This window comes from Bidens hawaiensis, unplaced genomic scaffold (genome assembly GCF_021521415.1).
Source record: "Bidens hawaiensis isolate Kalapana, Puna unplaced genomic scaffold, B.hawaiensis_p1.1 tig00030588_1, whole genome shotgun sequence".
NCBI classification, from domain to species: Eukaryota; Viridiplantae; Streptophyta; class Magnoliopsida; order Asterales; family Asteraceae; genus Bidens; species Bidens hawaiensis.
In genome coordinates this window covers 97,177-121,206 of record NW_027495113.1, presented here as the reverse complement: position 1 = coordinate 121,206, position 24,030 = coordinate 97,177, and the positions used below count along the sequence as shown (strand labels likewise).

General features: G+C 37.7%; 1 pseudogene across 1 annotated transcript; it reads left to right on the top strand.

Annotated features, from left to right (window-relative positions):
* The first annotated feature begins 454 nt into the window (after positions 1–454).
* LOC143580758 (ATP-dependent DNA helicase Q-like SIM) lies at positions 455–21,299 on the top strand (annotated as a pseudogene). Its single transcript, XR_013143717.1, has 15 exons — positions 455–474; positions 3,324–3,701; positions 4,854–4,964; positions 5,031–5,220; positions 5,874–6,168; positions 6,238–6,407; positions 6,506–6,562; positions 7,521–7,618; positions 10,509–10,570; positions 17,889–17,988; positions 18,074–18,157; positions 18,257–18,344; positions 19,294–19,410; positions 19,636–19,728; positions 21,021–21,299. The product of XR_013143717.1 is annotated as an ATP-dependent DNA helicase Q-like SIM (transcript).
* Positions 21,300–24,030: the final 2,731 nt, after the last annotated feature.

Below are 24,030 nucleotides of genomic sequence, written 5' to 3'. Positions count from 1 at the left end.
TTTTGTTTTTGTTCCCTTTTGCCAACTCTTTTCGTAGATTATTGTTGGAAACGGTTATCAAGTCCAACCACATTAAAACTACCATAAGCTCGTAAATTGGTCAAGGCCTAGAAACATTACAATTAAAACTTCAGAGTTGATTTACAAAGCCATATAACGTCTTTCTAACAATGTGAACACAGAAAACCGTTTAAAAAATACCCGACATAAACACAATCAGTACCAAGTTACTTTACATGAGATAATAGGCTCGAGAATATGCCATATATCATTAGTTGTATACTTGGAACCAAAAAATGTATAAAAATAGTCTAATCAAAATGGGTCTATTTATTTTGATATTTACATCAATAAAGTCTGATAAAACAATATGAATGTGGATAGACTAAAACGAAATCACAAAACATAAGTCTAAAACACGTACTGGTGAATAAGATCACTACTTATGTAGATGATGGTTGACCAAAAACTGAGGTATATCCATTGTAGAAATAGTTTCCCATCCAAAAGGCTCCTTGAGCTTTTCATCACATATAACCATCATTGAATATGAGGAGCTATCAATGACACACAAAATAAAAGAAAAAAATGTTATAAAGCATAGGGCAACATAAAGAACAATAAACCAACTTTATAGTATATTTTACAAATGGCATAAATAAAATCAACAATAATTAAGAGTAAAAGTAGACTCAATTGTCCTCATCATCTTGACCGTTCTACTTATTATCCTAACTAGCTATAAACAATTTTGATAAAATGGTGAAATCACCAATCATGTCAAATTAAGTTCATAAATGCTAAAGATCCATACGAACCAAGAACATAGAGAAAATGATCAACCTTTAATTAGAAATTATAATGTGTAATTATATATATCAAGAAAACCATGGTCTTGGTCAAAAGTATTTATTTAAGAGCATAAATTTTAAGTAGTTATATATATATATATATATATTTGCCACAAACCAACATTTGTTCTTGCAGATAGGCCTAAAAATACCATTACTTTGCAAATCGGATAAAAATGGAACACTTGAACTGAATCAGTAAACTTAATAATCAAATAAATATCAACCCTAATTCAAATCACAAAAGGCAATAGACTTCAATCTCAAGCCACAATCGATAATAAGACAAACCTAGTTCAATATACCTAACAAGTTGTACAATTTCAAACCGAATTTGATTAAGAGCTATTTGGTACCTGATATGAAGAAGATCCTTTGGCTTCTGCAACAACTTCGAGGGATCAATCAACTCAATCTCTATTTCATCTACGTGGTAAAAGAAATGGAGCGGTGAAGTAATCATCGTTGGAGGTGTTTGGGATGAACCTAGGGTTAAAATTATGTTGAAACAAAAACAAACAAGGTTATTTCTGTATAGATCTGAATAATGTTGTTTTGGGTCGGGTGACCTCACCACGCGGTATCCAAATAACAAATGGGTTTAAAAAATGTGAGGGCTAAGAGAGTGACGTGTGGCATAGTGATATGTAAAAGTATGTATATCACGCGTTTTGGCTCGGCACGGGTCCATTATTTGGGTCGGAAAAGGTTTGGTGTTTAATCCAATGTTTTGAAACCCGGCCCAGCCCGGCCGGTCGGACCAGTCTGACCGGGACCCGGCACTAATATCGGTCCTTTCGTGGTGTATAACCCGTTTTCTAATGGGCCGGCCGGTCTTCACGGGCGCTGGTCATACCGGACTCGGTGACCCGATAGCCGGAGCGACAATTTTGCTTTTTTGTTGTTTTTTAAAGATAATATCAGATCGGACATGCATATTTTCACTAAACACACATATTAAACCCCATTCCCCTCCACCTACCTTCATCCAAACGATGAGTCGCCCGAATAGAGTTGTCAAGGTGTGTGTGTATCATCCGTTGATCTCCCTCATATCCTTTCTTCCTATCGATTAATGACCTTGAGGGCAGATATTGAAGGAGACCTCCGACGAATCGTTGCATATATGAATTTCCGGTGAATATTGAATGTGTGAGAGTTAAGCAGAGAGAAGAGAAGATAATCTGTAGTAGAAAAAGAGAGAGAGAGAGAGAGGTAAGAGATAATTGAGGGCAAGTAACTAAATATTCAGTTAGTTTTCCAATAAATCCTAAATTGGTCTCAAAATAAATGTTAAATTTATTATTCTCTCTATTAGTTGCAAAGTAATTTAGTTGTAAAAATGGTAACAAAGTTAATTTGATTTTATTTTCATTCCCCGTGTGTAAATAAAGTTGTGGCATTAGCTTATCCTTTATATTTATTAAATTAATTAATTAATTATATTAAATATAATCGATATGACGTGGCAGTTGACTAGTTAGTTAAGGGCATTTACGGGCGCCCTTAGCATTGGAGATAATTTAAGGGATTTTAAGAGTTTGTAAGGATATGATGTGGCGATGATATGACACCTGAGGGCTCCTAAGGGCACCCATAGCATTGTGGATAGTTTAACACGCGACCTTATTACGTTTTGGATTGTTGGATTGTGATGTTTGATTTGGAAGATTTATTTATGTTTTTAAGACTTATGTTTATATATAAGTAATTATATATATATTATTTACGACGTCATCCGGATCAACACCGGTCCCCCTTTTGTGTCGATCCGACCTTTGACCTGGTAAGATGTCCAAGTCAACGTTCGGGCCGGGTATGAAAACATTGGTTCAATCGGGTTTGGGGCCTAACAATGTAAGTCTTTTTTTATTTTATGGATGCTTCCATTTCATTTTATTTCCGATTCAAATTTGAAAACCTGAAATCGTGTTCTCAACGAAAGAAAGAAAGAAAGCAGTCTCCCGATCTTGTAAGCTTTCTTTCATACCTCAATTTACTTATACTTTTAATTACTAAAATAATAATGTTTATAATGTGTATATATATCATCATTGTTCGATTCTAAAACCTCCTTGCTTGGATGAACTAATTAATCATATTTCTGTCGACATTGCTTTGCTGTTGTTGGTTACTTCCTTGAAAAAAAAACCCTAATTAATTAATAACCAATTTGGAATTAATATATCATCGTTTAAATCTATTTGTATAGATATATATAATCATGAAGGGGCCCATTTAACTTCTAAATATTTATATATTTACTTGCTTATTTTTTTATTCACAAATATAAATCATTCACTAAAATTTGTATTTAAGTTTGTTTGTTTATGTTCGTGAACTGTTTGTTTAGGTTTTAAACGAACGAAAACGAACATCAATAAAAAAATTTGTTCGATTATATGTTTGTGTTCGGTCTGTTTACAGGAGCCATGGATGGGAGCAATTTAGCTTCTGATCTAGTGATTGCAGAAGCTCAATATCATACTCTAACGAAGATTGGGAAGTAAAAGCTGATGTGTTGCTGCAAAAGCATTTCGGTTATCACTCGTTAAAAAGATTCCAAAAGGAAGCTTTGGGAGCTTGGGTAGCACAAAAAGACTGTCTTGTCCTTGCTGCAACGGGATCGGGAAAATCTTTATGTTTTCAATTACCAGCGTTGTTAACCGGGAAAGTTGTGGTGGTGATTTCGCCTTTGATTAGTTTGATGCATGATCAATGTTTGAAACTAGCAAAACATGGTGTGTCTGCGTGTTTTCTTGTATCGGGGCAGATTGATCAGAGTGTTCAGCAGAAAGCTATGAGAGGGATGTATGACATCATCTATGTGTGCCCCGAGACAATCTTGAGGTTTGATCATTTGTTTTTGTAAATTTTATATGAGGTAACTTTGTATAATGGTATAGTAACCAAGTTTTCCTACTGTCTCACTAAAGTCACTAAACTTTAATTTTAGTTTTGAAATGCTTGCATCACGGTTAATCAGGCATCATGTAGTGGCGTTGATAGCTGAAAGATAAGGGTACATGCACCGATCAGCCGGTGTCCCGATGATTGAGTGCTATGTGCCTTATGTCCAAGGCTTGATGCAAAACTACTATCGAGCCGGGGGTCTCACCGGAAGCAGCCTCTCTATCCCTATGGGGTAGAGGTAAGGCTGCCTACATCTTACCCTCCTCAGACCCTACCATAGCTTTGCTATTGGTGGGATATACTGAGTACGATGATATGATTTGAAATGCTTGCATCATGAGCGCATAATGCGTGCTGCGCTGATGAGATTGCATCAGGTGGAGCGATGCACTGTGATTCTATGATGCGCTCTAAATCGCATAATGCGCAATGCAGTCTGATGCACACTTTTTTGAGTTAAAGTGAGTTCTTGCACTTGTACCTTATGCATAGACTAGCTGCACAGATAAGACTTATATTGGTTATGCATAAAACTTCTTCGGTGGTATTATGTTTTTTTAGAAGTTAATTTATTTTTATCTTTTATTGTAGTGTTTAAAAGTTAATCTATAAATATTTTTTTAGTGTTTTTTTGAATAACTAATGCATCAGATACGTGATGTATGCACATCGCACATCAACTTTTTAGATCAAGACCCATCAGAGCACATGTGCTTAAAACCAAACTTTCATTAGGTGTTCTAGTTTTATGTAATTTTTTTTATAAATGTTAAAAAAAATTCTAAAAGTTTACAATTAACTAAGGCAAATGTAATATACATGAATATTAATTACTGTTTAGTGATTATTTTTTCTCTTTTGACTTGAATTTAACAATTATGAAACTTGGTTATATTTAACTAAATCTTTTTTCTTTCACTATTGCCTCCTACTTCAAGTTAACTGGAAAACAATTATCACTTATTAATAACTAAGATTCATATATGTTTCATTTCCCTCACTTGATTTTTAAAAGTTCAAATATTTGTAAAATGTTACGTATGATTGGTGTATCAGTTTTCTGTTTTCAAATATTTCTTGTCTTTGCAGATTAATACAACCACTTGAAAGCCTTGCCGAAAATCGTGCAATTGCTTTATTTGCAGTTGATGAAGTTCACTGTGTCTCAAAGTGGGGTCATGATTTTCGACCTGATTACAGGTTTGATTTCTAAATGTTTTTTACATGAATCTTTTCTGTTGATAATAATGATATTATGGATTTCAGGCGATTGTCTGCACTTAGAGACAACTTCAATGCAAAAAAGTTGCCATTTCTGAAGTTTGATATACCCATAATGGCGTTGACCGCTACTGCCACAACACGTGTTCGTGAAGATATTCTTAAATCATTGCATATGTCAGAGGATCCAATCATTGTTCTCACCTCATTTTTCCGTCCAAATCTTCGATTTTCAGTTACTTCATTTCATTCTAGGCCTTACATATTATGTTCGTTAAATTTTGTTTTAAACATTGTTGTTTTATTATCCAACCACCAAATGTACACTTTGTAGCAGGGCTGCAAGTGAATTTACTTTGACAAAAACTAGGGGTGTAAACGAGCCAAGTTGCTCTTGAGCTACTCGAGATCGGCTCAAGAGCAACTTACTGAGCTTGAGTTGGCTCGCGAGCCCCAATTTTTTATATAATTTTTATTTAATGTATCAAGTATACATTTTTATAATTATTACTTTTGTATAAAAAGTTTATAATAAAAATAACTAAATAATAATCAATTTGTATAACAAATAATTACAAATTAATTAATAAAATAATAATCATTTAGAGCTAGGTTTTGGGCTCAAACTGAACCAAAAACCAAAAGTATGGTTTTTGAAAACCATTCAGTTTCTGTGCTTTTGGTATTTGGTTCACAATGGGTTTGATTCAGTTTTAGTTTTTTCGGTTTTACCATCTGGGCTTGAAAATTTTGTGCTGGAAAAAAAGGCTTAACATAATGCATTTGGTCCTGAAGCTTTGGATCTAATTTTTTGTTAAATAATGTTTAATTGATTATTACACATTTGGACTTAAAATGTTTTTCTTATTTGATTTCTGTTATTTGTAGGTGAAGCATAGTAGATCACGTTCATCCTCATATGAGAAGGACTTCTGTGAGTTGATTGAAGCATACAGCAAAACTAGACACCAGAAGTACAGTAAAAAGACTAGCCTGCCCCTGGAAAACATGTCCGTTGGTACATCGAGTCGAGATGAAATACACAACTGGGAGGAAAGGGCTTCTGAAAGTGAAGATGACGACGACGATGACAATGATGTAACTCTACCAAAGAAAAAAAAATTGTCGGTTGAATATCTTGAAGATGATAATGATTTGTTGATAGATGTTGATGACTTTGATGGTAACTTTTGTCATTAATGAGTCAAAACCTATATTTTGTCTGTGATTACATAAACCGTCATTAATGCAGTTACGTGTGGAGAATTTGATGGGCAATTATTCACAAAGGATTTGGATGTTTGTGAAGAGAAGATAGAAGAAGGGGTAACAATCGTTTATGTTCCAACGAGGAAAGAAACGTTAACCATTGCAAAGTATCTTTGTAAATGTGGTGTAAAGGCTGCTGCTTATCATGCAAAGGTATGTTTTTGCTATTCTATTAAAAAGTCAACATGGTCAAATGTTTGGCCACGACATCATTCTTATGAAACTCATACGTGCTTTTTTCTACTTATTAGCTGCCCAAATCACAACTTAGGCAGGTGCACAAGGAATTTCATGAAAATGCATTACAGGTATGGATCATGTATAACTTGATGAACAAAAGTTATTAGGTTTACTAGGTTGGTTATATTCCATTCATTATTATTAGTATTTAAGAAAACATTCGATTTCTTTATGTGACACCATGTAGTTCAAAATATAGGCTTATATTGATCAGGATTATTTTAGAACTTGCAAACAATTTTAGAACTATAAGAAGTTGTAACAACCAATGATTTTAATTGCTTATTTTATATGTTTAATATTATTTACAATATGTAATTTTATTATTACGTATATGTAATCATAAAATAACACACACACACACATGTATGTATATGTGTGTGTGTATATATATATATGCAGTGTTGTAGAATTCGCTAGTAGCTAGTCAGGCATTGGGGTACCGGCTAGCGATTAAAAGGGATTAATCGTATTACCATTTTTATATGTAGTTTTTCAAAACTATATATGTGTGTGTGTTTGTGTGTGGGTGGTGTGCGTGGGGGTGTGTGATATAATTTTGAAAGATTAAATTTATAGTTTCACATAAATACTTCAAACAGAAACAATTTAAGGAGCATAACAAACTAATAAGAAAACCACGGTCCAGTTGCCTTTCAAAAAATAAAAAAAGTTCAAAAAAATAAAAAAGAAATAAATAAGGTCCAATTAGAGCTGATTTTTGACCGACTACCGGTTAAAGTGTCCCATTAGTTGAAATCGCAGTGGTGGATTACTGTTTAGCGATTAGTCACTGATTAATCCTGATTTTTTCAACGCTGAATGAATGACAAAAAATTACACTCAAATTATATAAAATTAATATCAGTTAGTCAATTATCAATACCCTTTTGAGCACACTTCATGAACTGTATTCTTCCTTTGTAATAAACCAAACATATCGATCCTTAATATACATGCTCATATTCAATTTCATGAGGAATTTATCATTAATACGCATGTAACAGTGACAAAAATGTCCTTCAGGTGGTTGTTGCAACGATTGCATTTGGTATGGGTATTGACAAGTTAAATGTTAGAAGGATCATTCACTATGGCTGGCCACGGGTATAATTGTTGGGTTCGTAGGCCTTGTTGGCCCGGTTTATTATATGAAGTCAAAAGAGGAGACGGGTGTGGGCGGTCGGGCCCAAGCCCGGCCCGGTTTAGATTTCTTGCATAATAATTTACTAACCCTAGTTCAGTCTCTATATAAACAACATTATGTACTTGTAATATTTGGTCACTCAATAAAGAAATACCTAGTTGCCACCCGTGGACCGAACCACGTTAAATCCTCGTGTTCGTTTATTGCTTTCGTGTCGTGTTCAGTTTCGTGTGTGCGTTTAATCCTAACAAGTGGTATCTAGAGCTTAGGTTCGGATCACACGAAGAACACGGTGAACCAGTTCCGCGTGTCGCCGCCGCACCAGTGATCGGGGCTAGGGTTCCGCCGCGTTACCGCTAACTGCTGCTAGGGTTTCGCTGCCACCAGTTGCCACAGGTCAGATTCAGGTTGTCGATCTAGGTTTTCGGTGTTGGCAGCTAGCCGACGTATCCAGCGATCGACCGGAAGGTTGAAAAGAAGGCAGAAGTTTTGCGAGTCGAGATCCTACTTTGCAAAGTACGAGTCAATAACAGCGAATCAAGATCCTATTTTCGTTGAAGAACAGTTTCAAGTCAGAAGAAATTTAAAGAAACTTAGAACCAGTGCCAACCGCGTTTGTCAGGTTTATCGTTTCAGTTTAAAGTTTCGGTTTCTGATTTATAGTTCGTTATTCCGCTGCACATTAAATAGGTTGATTGTTTAACAGAGTTCAGTAGAACAATCGTTAAGTTCAGGCTCGTGTTGCTGTGTCTGTCTCTGTTTTTTTAGCCAGTTTTTCGTTTTAGTCATTGTTATGGCAGAAGACGGAAAGGTTTCGATACAGAAGTTTGACGGACAGAAGTTTGGTTGGTGGAAGATGCAGATTGAGGCACTACTTTGTCAGAAAGACTTGGATGTAGTGCTTGAGGATGAAAAACCAGAAAAGCTGTCAGAAGCAGATTGGAAGAAGTTAGACAAGAAAGCTAGGGCTTGTATTACTTTGTCGTTGTCGGAAGATGTGGCGTTTAACATCATGAAAGAAACCACAGCACGTGGTATGATGGAGGCGCTATCCAACATGTATGAAAAGCCTTCGGCAGCGAATAAAGTCTATCTTATCCGAGAGCTAGTGACAACAAGAATGAAAGAGGGTGGGTCAGTTACAACTCATATCAATAATCTTAATTCGATCTTGTCCCGCTTAGTGTCAGTTGACATTAAGTTTGATGATGAAGTTCAAGGCCTCTTGTTATTATCCTCTTTGCCCGACGGTTGGTCGCAAACAGTGACTGCAGTTTGTAGTTCGTCTACAAATATTACTTTCGATGGGATTCGAGATCTGATTCTGGGAGAAGATTCAAGACGCAGAAGTTCAGGTGAATCATCAGGCAATATGCTAGTCACAGAAGGTAGAGGTAGGGGAAAACAGCGAGGCAGTGGGAGCAGGAAGAGGAGTCAGTCTAAGACTCGTAAGGATATTGAATGTTGAGTTTGTAAAGAGAAAGGACACTTCAGGAATCAGTGTCCGAATGGTAAGAAAAAGGTGAACGTTACAGAAGACGACACAGATGACGGGGTCAGTAGTGATGAGGCTTTGGTTTGTAGTGTTGAGAGTAGCGTTGATGCTTGGGTGATGGATTCTGGTGCATCGTTTCATGCCACTCACTGTAGTGAAACGATGAAGAATCTTAAATTTGGGGATTTTGGAAAGGTTCGACTAGCGAATGATGATATTTTAGAGGTTACGGGTATGGGAGACGTTGATTTGATAACTTCAGCCGGTACTTCTTGGACTTTGAAAGACGTGAGGGTTATTCCAAGTTTGAAGAAACGTTTGATATCAGTTGGGCAGTTGGATGACCAAGGGCACGATGTTAAGTTCGGGAATGGGCAGTGGAAAGTAGTCAAAGGGAATCTCGTGGTTGCTCGTGGCAAGAAAATGGGTTCGTTGTATATGGTCGATATGTCACCGAATGGAGTGGATCCAGTTTTGGTGAAAGACAAAGTCCGGTTCACAGAATCTCGTGGGCAGAAGAAGGTTCGTTTTGCAAGTAACAAACCCAGAGCCAAAGTGAAGATTCAGGATGAACGAGCTAGGAAGGTTAAATCAGTTGGGGGACATCGTGACGGTGGGAGCACAGGTCGTGTTTCAGTTGCAGTTCCAGGTCGACAGTGGATTAAGAAAACCAGTATTCCAGCTGTAAAAGTCTCTCCAATGAATTACTTGCTGAATATGGAGAGTGTTTGTTCTCAGGTTATCTCAGGATCCGGTAGTTCGTTACAGTGGGAGCCGGTAGGGACAGAGAAAGGGTCAGGGGCAGTTTCAGCCATGACTGACGTGTTGGAGCTCCGGGGAGCTTCAACGGGCCTTCAGGTTAATTGATGAGAAGGCGGTGGCAACTAGAAGAAGTTTAATGTTCAGATTACAGAAGTACAATCAGGAGTGCAGACGAGAGTACTCAAGGCCTCCGAGTGGGAGATTGTTGGGTTCGTAGGCCTTGTTGTCCCGGTTTATTATTTGAAGTCAAAAGAGGAGACGGGTGTGGGCGGTCGGGCCCAAGCCCGGCCCGGTTTAGATTTCTTGCATAATAATTTACTAACCCTAGTTCAGTCTCTATATAAACAACATTATGTACTTGTAATATTTGGTCACTCAATAAAGAAATACCTAGTTGCCACCCGTGGACGTAGGTCAGTTTAGACCGAACCACGTTAAATCCTCGTGTTCGTTTATTGCTTTCGTGTTGTGTTCAGTTTCGTGTGTGCGTTTAATCCTAACAATAATATGTTCATGGACACGATTGGCTCCAATTTACTTATTAAATGTATCAATATTTTACACTATTATGTGAAAATAGGTCAACTCCGGTTATGCTTTGTGTACGGAGTTTGGAAGCATATTACCAAGAAGCAGGTAGAGCTGGAAGAGACGGAAAATTAGCAGATTGTGGTGAGGGATTTTTCATAAATTGAAGAGTTTCTATAATCATTAATTAAATGTAATAGAACATGATTATGATTATATGCACATACACGTGTATAAAAGCAATTGAAGGTTGTAATCTTTTCTGTGCCATTCACAATTAAAGGCCCTATATATAGGGAAAAATACAACCGTGAAAGAAGGAAAAGATATACACATAATTATATAATGATTATCTCTAAATAATGTAACATCCCGAAATTTCCAAAATGATATTAATTATATTACTTAATAATAGAAGGAAAGTTTACTCGGGTTATCAGGAAATAAATAAATAGAGTAGGAGTTGGTATGGGTCGGGCTAGTGTTGGGTAATGGATATGGGTTATGGACTTGGGTTATGAAAGAAGGAAGGAGAGTCCATGGGCTTAAGCCCATGATCCCTAAATATAAATACCATTAACCACCATTTAATCCTCATTCTCACATATTTCATACACACCCAAAACACACACAACCCGAACCAAGATCCGAAGGCGAAAACCCGAGCTTGTTGGTGCTGGAACGTTGTGACGGACCAAAACAACATCAAGGCTTAACCGTGTTCGTAGTTCGACTCGTTCAAGGTACGTTTATAGTTAGAAATCGTTCGCGTAGGTTCGGGTTGATTTGAGAAATGATAGATCTGAGTTTGTATGGTAAAAACGAATCCAACAAAGCTAATCTTACTGAAAATGGTTATGATTTGATTGGTTAATCGATTGATAAAAAGAACCCGTAACCTATATGCCTAAATCGCACCCTTTAAACATCGATGTTAGGTCGATTTGATGGTTGGGGTTTGTAGGCGCTGGTCAGACGATCCCGTGGGTACCTAAATCGAGTTATTTGGTTAAGAAACGAAGGTGATTAAGGGATTTAAGAACGAACAGTAGCTGCAGACGACAACTTCGCCTGCAAGCTAAGTTCGCCTGATGAACTTCGCCTGCAAGCTAAGTTCGCCTGATGACAACTTCGCCTAAAAGCCAAGTTCGCCTGATGACAACTTCGCCTAAAGCCAAGTTCGCCCTGATGACAACTTCGCCTAAAGCCAAGTTCGCCTGATGACAACTTCGCCTAAAGCCAAGTTCGCCTGATGACAACTTCGCCTGCAAGCTAAGTTCGCCTGATGACAACTTCGCCTAAAGCCAAGTTCGCCTGATGACAACTTCGCCTAAAGCTAAGTTCGCCTAAGGTTTAACTTCGCCTAAAGCTAAGTTCGCCTAAGGTTTAACTTCGCCTAAAGTCAAGTTCGATTAGAGAATAGATTAAAACGATAAGTAAAAGTAAGCTAATACTAGGCCACCAGATTAGATCAGGCGAGTATTGATACGTGTAACTTATACAGTCAGCCGAGCTCAGTTAAAGAAGGGATTTACAACTATCGGAGGAAGAAGCAGAGTTCAGGTGAGTTTCTAGCCCCATTCCTTGTTATGTTTTCGGGGCTGTGTGCATACTCGATGTGTTTGTTAATACATTTATCCTAAGTGATAAGTGTATGCCATATGTGATATATGTGATGGATATGAATGATTGCTTGTCGGTACGCGAACGATCTTCGGATATTGCGCGTACTGTCAGGTTAAAAATAAAGGTACGAATATTATATATCGAAGATGTATGAATATTACAAATGAATACTTGTCGGGGCGTGAACGATCTTCGGATATTGGATATTGCACGTAACGACAAGGGGTATGGTTGTTAAATGAAGGATGTAAAGAACGCCTAGAGTGTTCTTATGCTATAATGTAATTATTGTATATGTGAAGTATGTGTATACAGGTACACGAATGGCATGTGAGTTCTACGTTCGACATAGTAAGTTAGGATGGCAAATCCCTCTAACTTCTGTTGGACATAGACTTGGCAGGTGATGGCGTAGTTAAGGACTGCGAGCCTTATACGTGATGTAGATGATAGATGTAGACGTAGATAGGGACGGTGGGCCTTATACGTGTTATAGGAGATAGACGCCAACGTAGATAAGGACTGCGGACCTTATACGTAACGTAGATAAGGACTGCGGACCTTATACGTAATATAGATAGGCGTCAGCACAGGAAAGGACTGTGGACCTTATACGTGCTTTAGCATAGGGGAGGACTGCGGACCTCGTACGTGCTATGAATTAGGTTGCAACATAGGGAAGGACCGTGGACCTTGTACGTGTTGTGGATGTATGATGGTATAGGGAAGGACCGCGGACCTTGTACGTAACATGAATGGTGAACATAGGTAAGGACTGCGGACCTTTTACGTGTTCATGATCGTGAGTACAGGTATAGACGGCGGACTATGAACGTACTCTCGATAGACTGAGGTTAGTGATTGTAGATATGTATGTATGTATGGTAGTAAGTATGTATGTAGAACAGAAGGGTAACTAGTTAAGTATGGATATATATCTTCGGATATGTATGTATGTGTATGTATTGTATGGCGTCCGATTAACTAGAACTCACTCAGCGTAGCTGACTTTTAGTATGCACGCAGGTGAGTAGAATGAGACAGCTAGCTTGAGCGGGCACATGGTGGGCGAATAGGAGACTGGCATCTGAAGACTCAAGATGTTTTAATGTAATTGACGTTTATTTTGAAAGACAAGAATGTTTAATTAAGGCAAGTTTTGGATTGCTGTAAAGTTTCATGAAAGTTTTTATATTCCGCGAAAGTTTCAATGAACTCTGATTTGTAAGAACTGTGTTTATGAGTAAATCCGACGCTAAAGTAAGGCTACCGGGTTCGGGGCCTTACAAATAACAAACACTATCTATTCCTAAAATATAGAAATATTATCGGCTGTTAAGAAACCCCCTCAGTTTGAGCGAGCGAAGGACAAACGCTCAAGCTGGACCGAAATGACTGGAATAGTTCCCGAGATAATCCTTTGGTGAAAATATCTGCATACTGCAAAGCTGAAGGGACATGAAGAACTCTGATATGTCCAAGTCGGACCTTCTCTTGAACGAAGTGTATATCTATCTCTATGTGTTTTGTTCGTTGATGTTGAACCGGATTATTGGACAAATAAACTGCTGAAACATTGTCACAAAACACTATAGATGCACGCTGCAATGGATTATGAAGTTCGAGGAGTAAATTTCGAATCCACGACGTTTCAGCAACTGCATTAGCGACACCTCGATACTCGGCCTCTGCACTGGATCGTGAGACTGTAGGTTGTCTTTTAGCAGACCATGAAATAAGATTGTCACCAAGGAAAATACAATAACCCGATGTAGAACGTCTTGAATCCGGACATCCACCCCAATCAGCATTAGAATAAGCAACTAAATCATGTGAGCTTGACTTAACAATGCGTAAACCATAGTCGATGGTGCCTTGTAAATAACGGATTATGCGCTTCATAAACGCAATGTGAAGCTCTCGAGGCTCATGCATAAAGAGGCAAACTTGTTGAACTGCATATGACAAATTTGGCCGAGTGAAAGTTAAGTACTGCAGAGCACCCGCAAGACTGCGATACAAGGTCGGGTCAGAGAGAACAAGGGACCATCAGTTGCACTAGATCAACAGGTGTAGCACATGGTTTACAAGATGACATAGACGCGCGGGCAATTATGCCCTCACCGTGTTTCTGCTGAGTAACCTTGATCCCCAAAAAATGTTGTAAACGGCCTAAATACTTCATGGCGAACTCTCGTGAGAGTGTGCCAATAATGTCGTTCAAAAGACGATCATTAGATGCTGTAAGAACAATATCATCGACATATAACAATAAATAAGCAATATTCGAAGCATCCTGATGATAAACGAATAGAGACTAGTCGCATGTGCTACTACGAAATCCTTTGGATGTGATAAATATTGCAAAACGGGTGTACCAAGCCCGTGGAGCCTGTTTTAGACCATACAACGATTTCTTCAGGCAGAAAACATGATTAGGAAACCGTTTATCATAGAAACCCGGTGGTTGATGCATAAAGAGCGTCTCATTTAGTTCCCTGTGTAGAAAAGCATTCTTGACATCAAGTTGATGAATAGACCAAGCCCGTGACACAACCAAGGACAAAACTGTACGAATAGTGGCAGGTTTGACCACCGGACAAAAAGTTTCATCACAATCCACACCGACCGTTTGAGAATTACCATTAACCACTAACCGTGCTTTATAACGTTCCAATGTCCCATCTGATTTAAATTTGTGCCTAAATAACCACATGCATCGGATAACAGGGTGATCGTGTGGTCGAGGAACGAGTTCCCATGTTTCATTATCCTGTAAAGCCGAATACTCGGTTTGCATAACATGCAACCAATTTGGGTCAGTTAGAGCTTTGGCATAAGAGGTGGGAACAGGTGAGAGAGAGGTGGTGTGGTGTATGGAGGACAGGTTGGCACGGGATTTGGATCTTGTTGTCATCGGGTGTTGGTTTAAAGTGGTAGGTTGGGTAGTGGAATGGGCCGGGGTAGGAACAGTGTGAGGTAATGGGCCAGGGGATGGGATGGGCTGTGGTATTGGTACCGGACGGGGTCTGCGGGAATAGGTGAACGTGTACGGGGCAGTAGCAGGGTGGGCCTGGTGGACTGATAGGTCGGAGATGGGTGTTTGGACCGGTTGGTTAGGTTGGGCCTGTTGGGCTTGGGGGGACGGTCTATGGAAAGTGAATTCGGGTGGTGTAAGGTCATCCAAAAAATTATAGGATGAGGGTGAGTGAGGAATAGTGCAGGGAAACACATGCTCATCAAACGTCACGTGGTGTGAAATGTGGACCTTGCCTGTAGTAGGGTCAAAGCAACGGTAGCCACGAAAGTCGGGTGGATACCCGAGAAAAATACAGCGCACGGACCTATGGTGTAGTTTATGAGGCTGTGTGGCTGAGGTGTTAGGGTAACAGGCACAGCCGAACACTCGTAAGTGTTCGTAATTCGGGTGACGAAGGTAAAGGGAAAAGGTAGGTGTATAAATATTAAGCCTTTTGGTTGGTAGGATGTTGTGAAGGTAGGTGGCAGTGTGTAAAGCCTCAACCCAAAACGAAGGAGGGAGATTCGCATGAATTAAAAGGGCCCTAATAATATCATTAAGGTGTCGTATCATGCATTCTGCCCTACCGTTTTGGGATGATGTTTGGGGGCATGAGAAATGGAAAAGTAAACCGTTTTGATGAGCAAAATTTTAAATGCTAAATTGTCAAATTCACCCCCTAAGTCACACTGAAAAGTTTTTATTTTACGGTTAAATTGGGTGAAAATTAGTTGATGGAATTTTGCAAATGTGGGAAAGGTTTTGGACTTATATTTTAGGGGGTAAACCCACACGAAGTGTGAGAAGTTGTCAATTAGCACCATGTAATACTTATATCCTGTTTTGCTCGTGATTGGCGAAGTCCATAAATCGCAATGAATAATGTCAAAAGGAGCAAAAGTAAATGTATTAGATAAATGAAAAGGCAATCTTTTACTATTCGAAAGTTGACAAGAATTGCAAAGGTGACCTTTGTCCTTATTACATTGAAAATTAAAATTACGATTTAAAATATCTAGAACTTGTGCCCCGGGATGTCCTAGACGATCATGCCATGGTAAGTGGTGGGAAGCAATGAAGGTGGCTTGTGGCAGTAGTTGAGGAGGCGTGAACGTATAGAGAGTCCCGGTGCTATTATGGCGAGAAAGTGTCTTCTTAGTCTTGAGATCCTTCAAAGAAAAACCAAACGGGTAAAATTCGACAGACACTAGGTTATCACGAGTGAAACGTCTAACGGAAATAAGATTTTTAATTATTTGGGGGCTGTAAAGGATATGTGGGAGAATATAGGTGCGGTTAGGTAAGGGGTGAAAGCCCGTACCTGATCCTTTAATTGGTAAAGTCATGCCGTTACCTTTTACGACAAACAGGAAAAGTATCAGGGATGTGGATTTTACCATTTTCGTTGGTGACATGGGTTTCGGCGCCTGTGTCCATAACATTCGAAGTCCAGCCCGTGTTTGGAGAGTTAACCTGTAGATTGGCCATAGCAGCAGCTAAATCAGTTGGACACATGGGGTTATAGTTGGGCTGCTGAAATCCAGATGGGTATGGGCTGATCTGGGCCGAAGGAAAAGCTGAATAGTGGACCTGTGCTTCATGCTGTGGGGCTGCCTGCTTGTTTGTCCATTGTGGTTGCTGAGTAGGATAAGGGCATGGTGGGGTTGTCCACCAAGCCCAGTGTGGGAAAGACGACGGTGTTCCCTGATACGAGTTCGAAGCCGGCTGCTGTGAGCGGCCCCTTCGATTATACGAGCCACCACGTCCCCGACTGCCTCTACGATTGGAAGATGAATACGAATAGTCCTGTTGCTGCTGCTGATGAACCAGTAGGAGGCGGCGGCGATGGTGCAGTTGCAGCCAAGACGGTGTTCTGGGTTCCTTTTTGGGCTTCAATCCTGATAACTTCATCGTTTAGCATTGTTATGGCCTGGTCCCAATCAACACCCTGCTGATTAATCAAGGAAGCAGTGGTGTTGTATTCGGCCGGAAGACCACGAACAAGTTGAAGGACGATTCTTGATTCAGAGACGGGCTGATCCACGTCGGCCAATTGATTAGCTAAATCGGACAGTTTTGGCAATAATCATCAACCGAGGAACAAGCTGTCAATGTGAGGTTACAAAACCTTGTCTCGAGCGCCGCAGCGCGAGCCTTTTTATTACTCAAGAATTTCTTCTCGATTTTTAACCAAGCCGCTCTGGCTACAGTAGTGTCCATAAGGCGTTTCATAATATCGTCTGAAACGGTACTGTAGATCCATTGCAAGACCAAGGCGTCGAGTTCTTTCCATTGGTCATATTCTGGGGAGTTAGCGGCTGGAGGGGCTGAATCGTCTATGTGGTTTTCGACCTTGTAGGCGACAGTATGAAGGCGAAAAAGCTTAACCCATTGCGAATACGTAACCTTAGTTCCGTCCAAAGTCCGGATTTTGGATTGAATATTCGTCACAGAGTAGGCAGGGTGAAGGGGGGCGGGTTTGTTTGACGATTCAGCAGCATCGGCATCTTTTGTCATGATGACAGAAACCGAACGAATCCGGTGGGTATTGAAACGAAAAAAAAAGGGAAGGAAAATTAAGAATCGATTATGGCTGTGATACCATAAAAGCAATTGAAGGTTGTTATCTTTTCTGTGTCATTATTCACAATTAAAGGCCCTATATATAGGGAAGAATACAACCATGAAAGAAGGAAAAGATATACACATAATTATATAATGATTATCTCTAAATAACAAACACTATCTATTCCTAAAATATAGAAATATTATCGGCTGCTAAGAGTGTATACTGACTTTATGTGTTTTATATAATAGTTCTCTATGCAAATTTATCAAGAATGCCATCGCTTCTTCCAAATCGAAGAAGTGAAGAACAGACTAAACTGGCATATAAGATGTTATCTGATTGCTTCAGGTTCAAATTATGATAATCCTTTCAAGATTTTAGTTTTTTAAAATCTATTAACATTTTTACATGATTCCATTTATATGCTCTGCAGATACGCCATGCGTACTTCTAGATGCCGAGCCCAAATGCTAGTACAATATTCTGGGGAGGATTTTAGCGACAATAGTTGTCATTTGTATGTCAGATTCTTTCCTTCCAAGCTGTTAATCATGGTATTTTCATTTTTATGAGTATTATTTTAGTTTCGTAATAATATCTTAATCGTATTTTTCAGTTGCGATGTTTGCGTTAAGGGGCCTCCTGAACAGAAGAATTTGAAGGACGAAGCTCGAATTTTTATGCAGATGATTGCTGCTCAATATGTGAGTATTTTAGTGTAAACTATTGGTTTATTAATTATCGGCACCTTTCTCTTTTATAAACTGCAAATGCGAAGTGTTTATAGGGTACAATGGTGGGTAGGGCTGTAAACAAACCGATCAAGACCTGTTCATGTTCGTCTGTTAAGCTTTTATCGGACAAGTGAATGGTTCACGTACATTTAACTGAACTAGATTTCTTGTTTTTGTTCGTGTTCGTTCATTAAGGAAATGAACTTGTTCGCGAGCGGTTCACGAAATCAAATGAACAAACACAAATTAACACAATGTTTTATTTGATTTGGCTAACAAAGAATGGTCAGTATAAACAGTTCAGTCTGGCTACTTAGTTCGTGTTGGTGTTTATTTTAACATTCATATTCATATGTTAAGTTACATATAAAATCAACACATAATTGATAATACTCATATATAATATTGCTTTATATTTAATAATTTTTCGTATATCTATATGATAGATTAGAAAGCCATTAAAAAGTATTAGAAGCCTTTAATGAAAAAAACATCATCAAACAACATTAACGAACATACACACGTAAGCGAACACATTATTGAACTTTCACGAACAAATGTTACGAATATGGTCTTTGTTCGTGTTCATTCATTTAGTTAATCGAACACCCATGACCTATTGGTCTAGTGGTACGATGTCCCCCTTGCAAATGTGAGGTTGTGGGTTCAAATCCTTGCAAATGCAAGGTAAAGGTGGAATTTTGTTGTTAAAAAAAGTTAATTGAACGGAATTTATTGTTCATATTTGTTCATTTGTTAAACAATCGAACATAAACAAACTTCCTGTTGGACAGTTTACGAACGTTAATGTTCGGTTCATTTACAGCCCTAATGGTGGGTCATGAGCCAATATAATATAAAAACTCAAAAATTGGATTTCCATTGTTTTATAACTAATACTGAACATGCTAACATCCAGAATAAAATAAACAATTTGGAAGGCTGTTATGATGATGATGATGATGATAACTATAATCATAATATACGCATGGAGAAGCCAAATGTGAAGATGTTTGTTTGTAGAATTCGGGAACAGGTATTGTTTCTGGAACTTGATTTGTCATTTATTTATACCCTCAACCTGTGTGCAACTGTGCATATATATATATATATATATATATATAGCATTCTGTTTTTGGACTTTTTATAATATAGCGAATCATGTGGGGATTGGATGCTTGTGCTTCTTTGACCATGGTCAACCAAAATCTGAAACATGTCAGCAGCTATATTGTTGTTAACTGTGGTTTTGTATGCACAGGATCAACGATTTTCTACCACTGATCTGTTATGGTGGCGAGGTCTCGCACGTATCTTGGAAGACAAAGGGTTTCTTAGAGAGGGAGATAACTAGGTAAATATATGATAAAAGTTAGTTGCTTTTTTTTTATGCTATTATCATAACGTTCATGCTCGATCTATTGATTTTGGATTGACCTGTTTAAATGGTTTAGTTAAACAGGTCGACCAACTAACCCATTAATGACCTGTTTAACACTTTTGTTTCTACAACCCAGCAACTCACTTAACATATTACAACTTGGTGTCTTGGTTTTCACTCTCCAACCTATTTGACACTTTTAGATAAACGGGTAAAATGGCTCATCTTCAGGATACATGATTTTACGTGTGTGCAGGTTAGGGTCGATGTTTTTAACACAAATAAAAAATATGGTCTATACTCGAGTCCATCAATTCAGCCCGCTAACCTGTCACGTATTACTGTTTTTTTACGGTGACATTTTTTTTACTAATTGGGTAGACTTAACATAGTACTCGTATATTTTAAAAGGTTATAATTTTCTACAGCTTGTATACAGCTAGTTTTCTTTTTTTTTTATCCGGCAATTTTTAATGGTGTTTGAAAACTTTGATTGTGGTAGATGATTTAAATATACATGTTTAATATGTAGGGGTGTAAATCGTGTTGGGTTGGCGGGTTCACGTTGATGGGTTGAAGAAGCTGGCCCATCTACTTGTGTTGTGTCGAACCCACTTAATATCATGTCGTGTTAGTGATTTAGTAATAATTTGAACAATAAACTATTCCAAGTCATATGAAACGTTTTTGTAATTTATGTTATTTTAATTGTTTTATGTGCATTAACAAACTCCAGTTTATATTTTTCGCTCGAGATTAGTATAAGCGAATGCAAATAGTCGGATAATGGGCAGCTATAACTTATAAAACAAAATTCTTGGAAGTGAAGAGTAGAGAAAAAGGTTTAAACGGGAAACTAATTGCATTTTTATAACTTAATAGTTTTATAAAAAATTAAAAATCAGAATATTTACTTTGAAGTTTTAACGTTTTATCTCTAAGATCAAATTGTTAACTTCTTTAAAAATTCTTGAATGGGTTAACAGGTTAACCCACTTTTTAACGGGTCGTGTTTAGGTTGACCCATTTTTTTTATGGGTTGTGTTTCGGGTCGTGCCAGCAATTTGCACCCTTAATGTATAGGATCAGGATTATTTTAGAACTTACTAATAATTTGAGAACTCTTAACAACCAATCATTTTGTTAATTTGTTTTATATATTTAATATTAGTTGAGGGTAGTGATGATATTTTATTTATCTGGTACGTTTGGTGGGGCCCACATTGCTTGATGTTAATCGACTGAAAATAAGTGCATCTTTGCAGGCTCATGTTCAGATAAAATATCCTGAACCAACGAAACTCGGGTTGGAGTTTGTATTTGAGGAAACCGAGACGGAGCAAGAGTTTAATGTTTGGCCCGAAGCAGATATGTTGCTTGCTGAAAGCAGGCCCAGATCTTCTTCAGGTTGGGCTGATTCCGAGATTCGTAAGAGGGGGTTATCAAGAAATCGACCATGGAAACAACCACGCCGAACGAACAAGCAAACAGTTAGAGGGAGATTAGCTGCTAAGCTTTCAAAATAATGCATGTAACATTATGATATATACTCTTTTTCAAACAGCTTAAATGTAATTTTTTGATAAGTAATCAAATCTCATTTTCATTGAAATTATGACACATTCAAGATGGCTCATATAGTTTTTCTACCATTTCTATATACATGGGTATATTCCATCAATAGCAAGGCTATGGGAGGGTCTGGGGAGGGTAAAATGTAGACAACATTACCTCTACCCTATATGGATAGAGAGGCTACTTCCAGTGAGATCCCCAGCTCGATAGTAGTTTTGCATCAAGCCTTGGACATAAAACTCACAACACTCAACCATCGAGACATCGACCGATTGGTGCATGTACCCCTTTCTTTCGGCTATCAACGCCACCACATGATACCTGATTAACCTTCCGTCACTTTTAACATTATTTTCACGAGATTAGTAAAATAACGTCAAAATGTAGTGTTTTATTCAAGTGTGAAGATGAGGCGTAGCATTTGGACAAGTCTAGAATCTTGCTCACTGCTGAATTTATGATAGTTTAGAAATTCAAACTAGCAAGACGATAAAATCCACGTTCTAAGTATGTTTGCTAATCAATGACCTAAAGTTCATAGATGTTTGTAAGAATAACCTGAGAGAAATCTATGTCTTCAGATTTACGTTCTTGAGCAAACTAATCTTGTCTTTAGAGAGTTCAAGTGTCTTTAAAGAGTTCAAGTGCTAACGGGGCAACCCTTTTGCCTTTTATATCAATGTAAACATAACCTTTTATTGGAACTCAAGTGACAATTAAATAAAACCGATCACTATACATCACAACGAGGTTCCGCTTGTAACTTAAGTGATTAGCTTAAACATAAAGAATAAGGAAAACCCTGTAACATCTTAGAACGGTGAAGTGACAATAAATTATTTCTTGCATTTTCATGAAAACGATGACAACATTGAGTAGAGCTATGGTGACAGATAGTCGGGGGCATATGATACGTGTCTATTTTAGTAGTAAAATTTATTTAGTTAAGTCGGTTAGTTAGTTAACTAAATCAAATGTTAGCTATAAGTAGATGGGCCAAAGCACAAATAAGCTCGGTCATATTGATGATAAAGTAGTTTCATTTTCCCTCTCGTTTAAATTAAACTGTGTGTTATTGTGTGATTAGCAATCCTCAAGAACTATTCTCGAATCTTTGGTTTTTTTCTAGTTGTTAATTGGGTGTTTGACCACTACGAGAGGGATACAAAGAGAAAGAAAGTCGTCACAAAAGGGGATGGGGAAGAGGGCCAAGAATCAGCCACTATCTTGTAGGGTTATTAGTGCACGCACGCACACACAGACACACAAAAACACACATGGGCTTGTTTTTCGCAGTAGGCAAATTTTGTTGGCTTGTCGGTTTATTATCGCATCTTTATCGACCCATAAATGAAACCAATCTTGTTTTTCGCAGTATGGGCGTGAATCATTGATTTTCACCAAGATTGATAATTTACCTCCATTCAGTTTTATCAAGACAAACATAAGTCCCGGTTGATTTGAAAGGTGTACATTGTATGGATTTGATGGATCCGTGTTTACATATTTGGGATTAGAGTTTTGGTTTTGTTTGTCGTGGAAAGAAGAACAAGGGGCAAAAAGAGGTAGTATGAACCATGTAAAGAAATAGTAATTGCAAAAGCATGATATGAATGTGAAAAATTATTGTATTCAACATATAAAAATACAGAGAATATCTATACACAAATCTATATCTATATATTCTAATAAAGTAAAATAACTGTGTACACTTTTCATCTTTTGGTTAATTCTTACAATTGTTTTCCTCTAAAACTAAGATATTATTTGACCATAATATATGTAGTAGATTAATATTTAGTTACTTTCCATTTACACTCATATTATATCTATACATTTGTATAAAAATAAATGTTAACATACTATTTTACTATATACTCCAAAATATTTGGTGAAATCCAAAAATCAACAACAAACCATGTTTCTCAAAGAATATAATTTCAAATGTTATCAGTAACATATTTTACTATGTATATTGTAAAGAAAAACAAAACTCGAATATGTTTTCATTTTACAAAGTTACTTTTTAATCATTAAATTATAAATATATGCTTAAAAGTCAATCCATTTTTTTAAATTAATCCATTTATCTATTATTATTATTATTATTATTATTATTATTATTATTGTAAATTGTCATATAAATTTAGAAATTATAAGTATATGCTTTAAATTTATCAATTTATTTTTTCGGCTAATTTAATAAACTATATATATATAGGGGCGAGTTAACGTACAATAATCGCTTAACGTACATTACATACGCGAAATACGTTCCACTAAAACGTTCAAGGTTAAAAACACTAATACGTTCAACAAATTCACAACCTTTAAATGTTCATGTTTAAAGTTTATCAAAATTGATCGATTGAAGCTTCAAATTGACGATTACTTGGATCGATTTCAAGGTTAATTGATCAATTATGTTCAACAATTTCAATTGCTCAATTTGACAACTGACATGTGAGCAACGATTGATGCTTGTGTCGGAAGAAGATGGTGGTCACGACGGTAGACGATGGTCGCAACGGTGGATGGTGGACGGAATCATTGAACGACGGTGGTGAAGGTGGACGGAATCGACGGGAGAAGAGGTTGACGAAGGCCGACTCGTGTAATTATGATCTTAGGGTTAGCATGGTTATTGAAGATCGACGTTCCAGAATGTCGCGTACCTATTGTACGATAATAGATTAATGT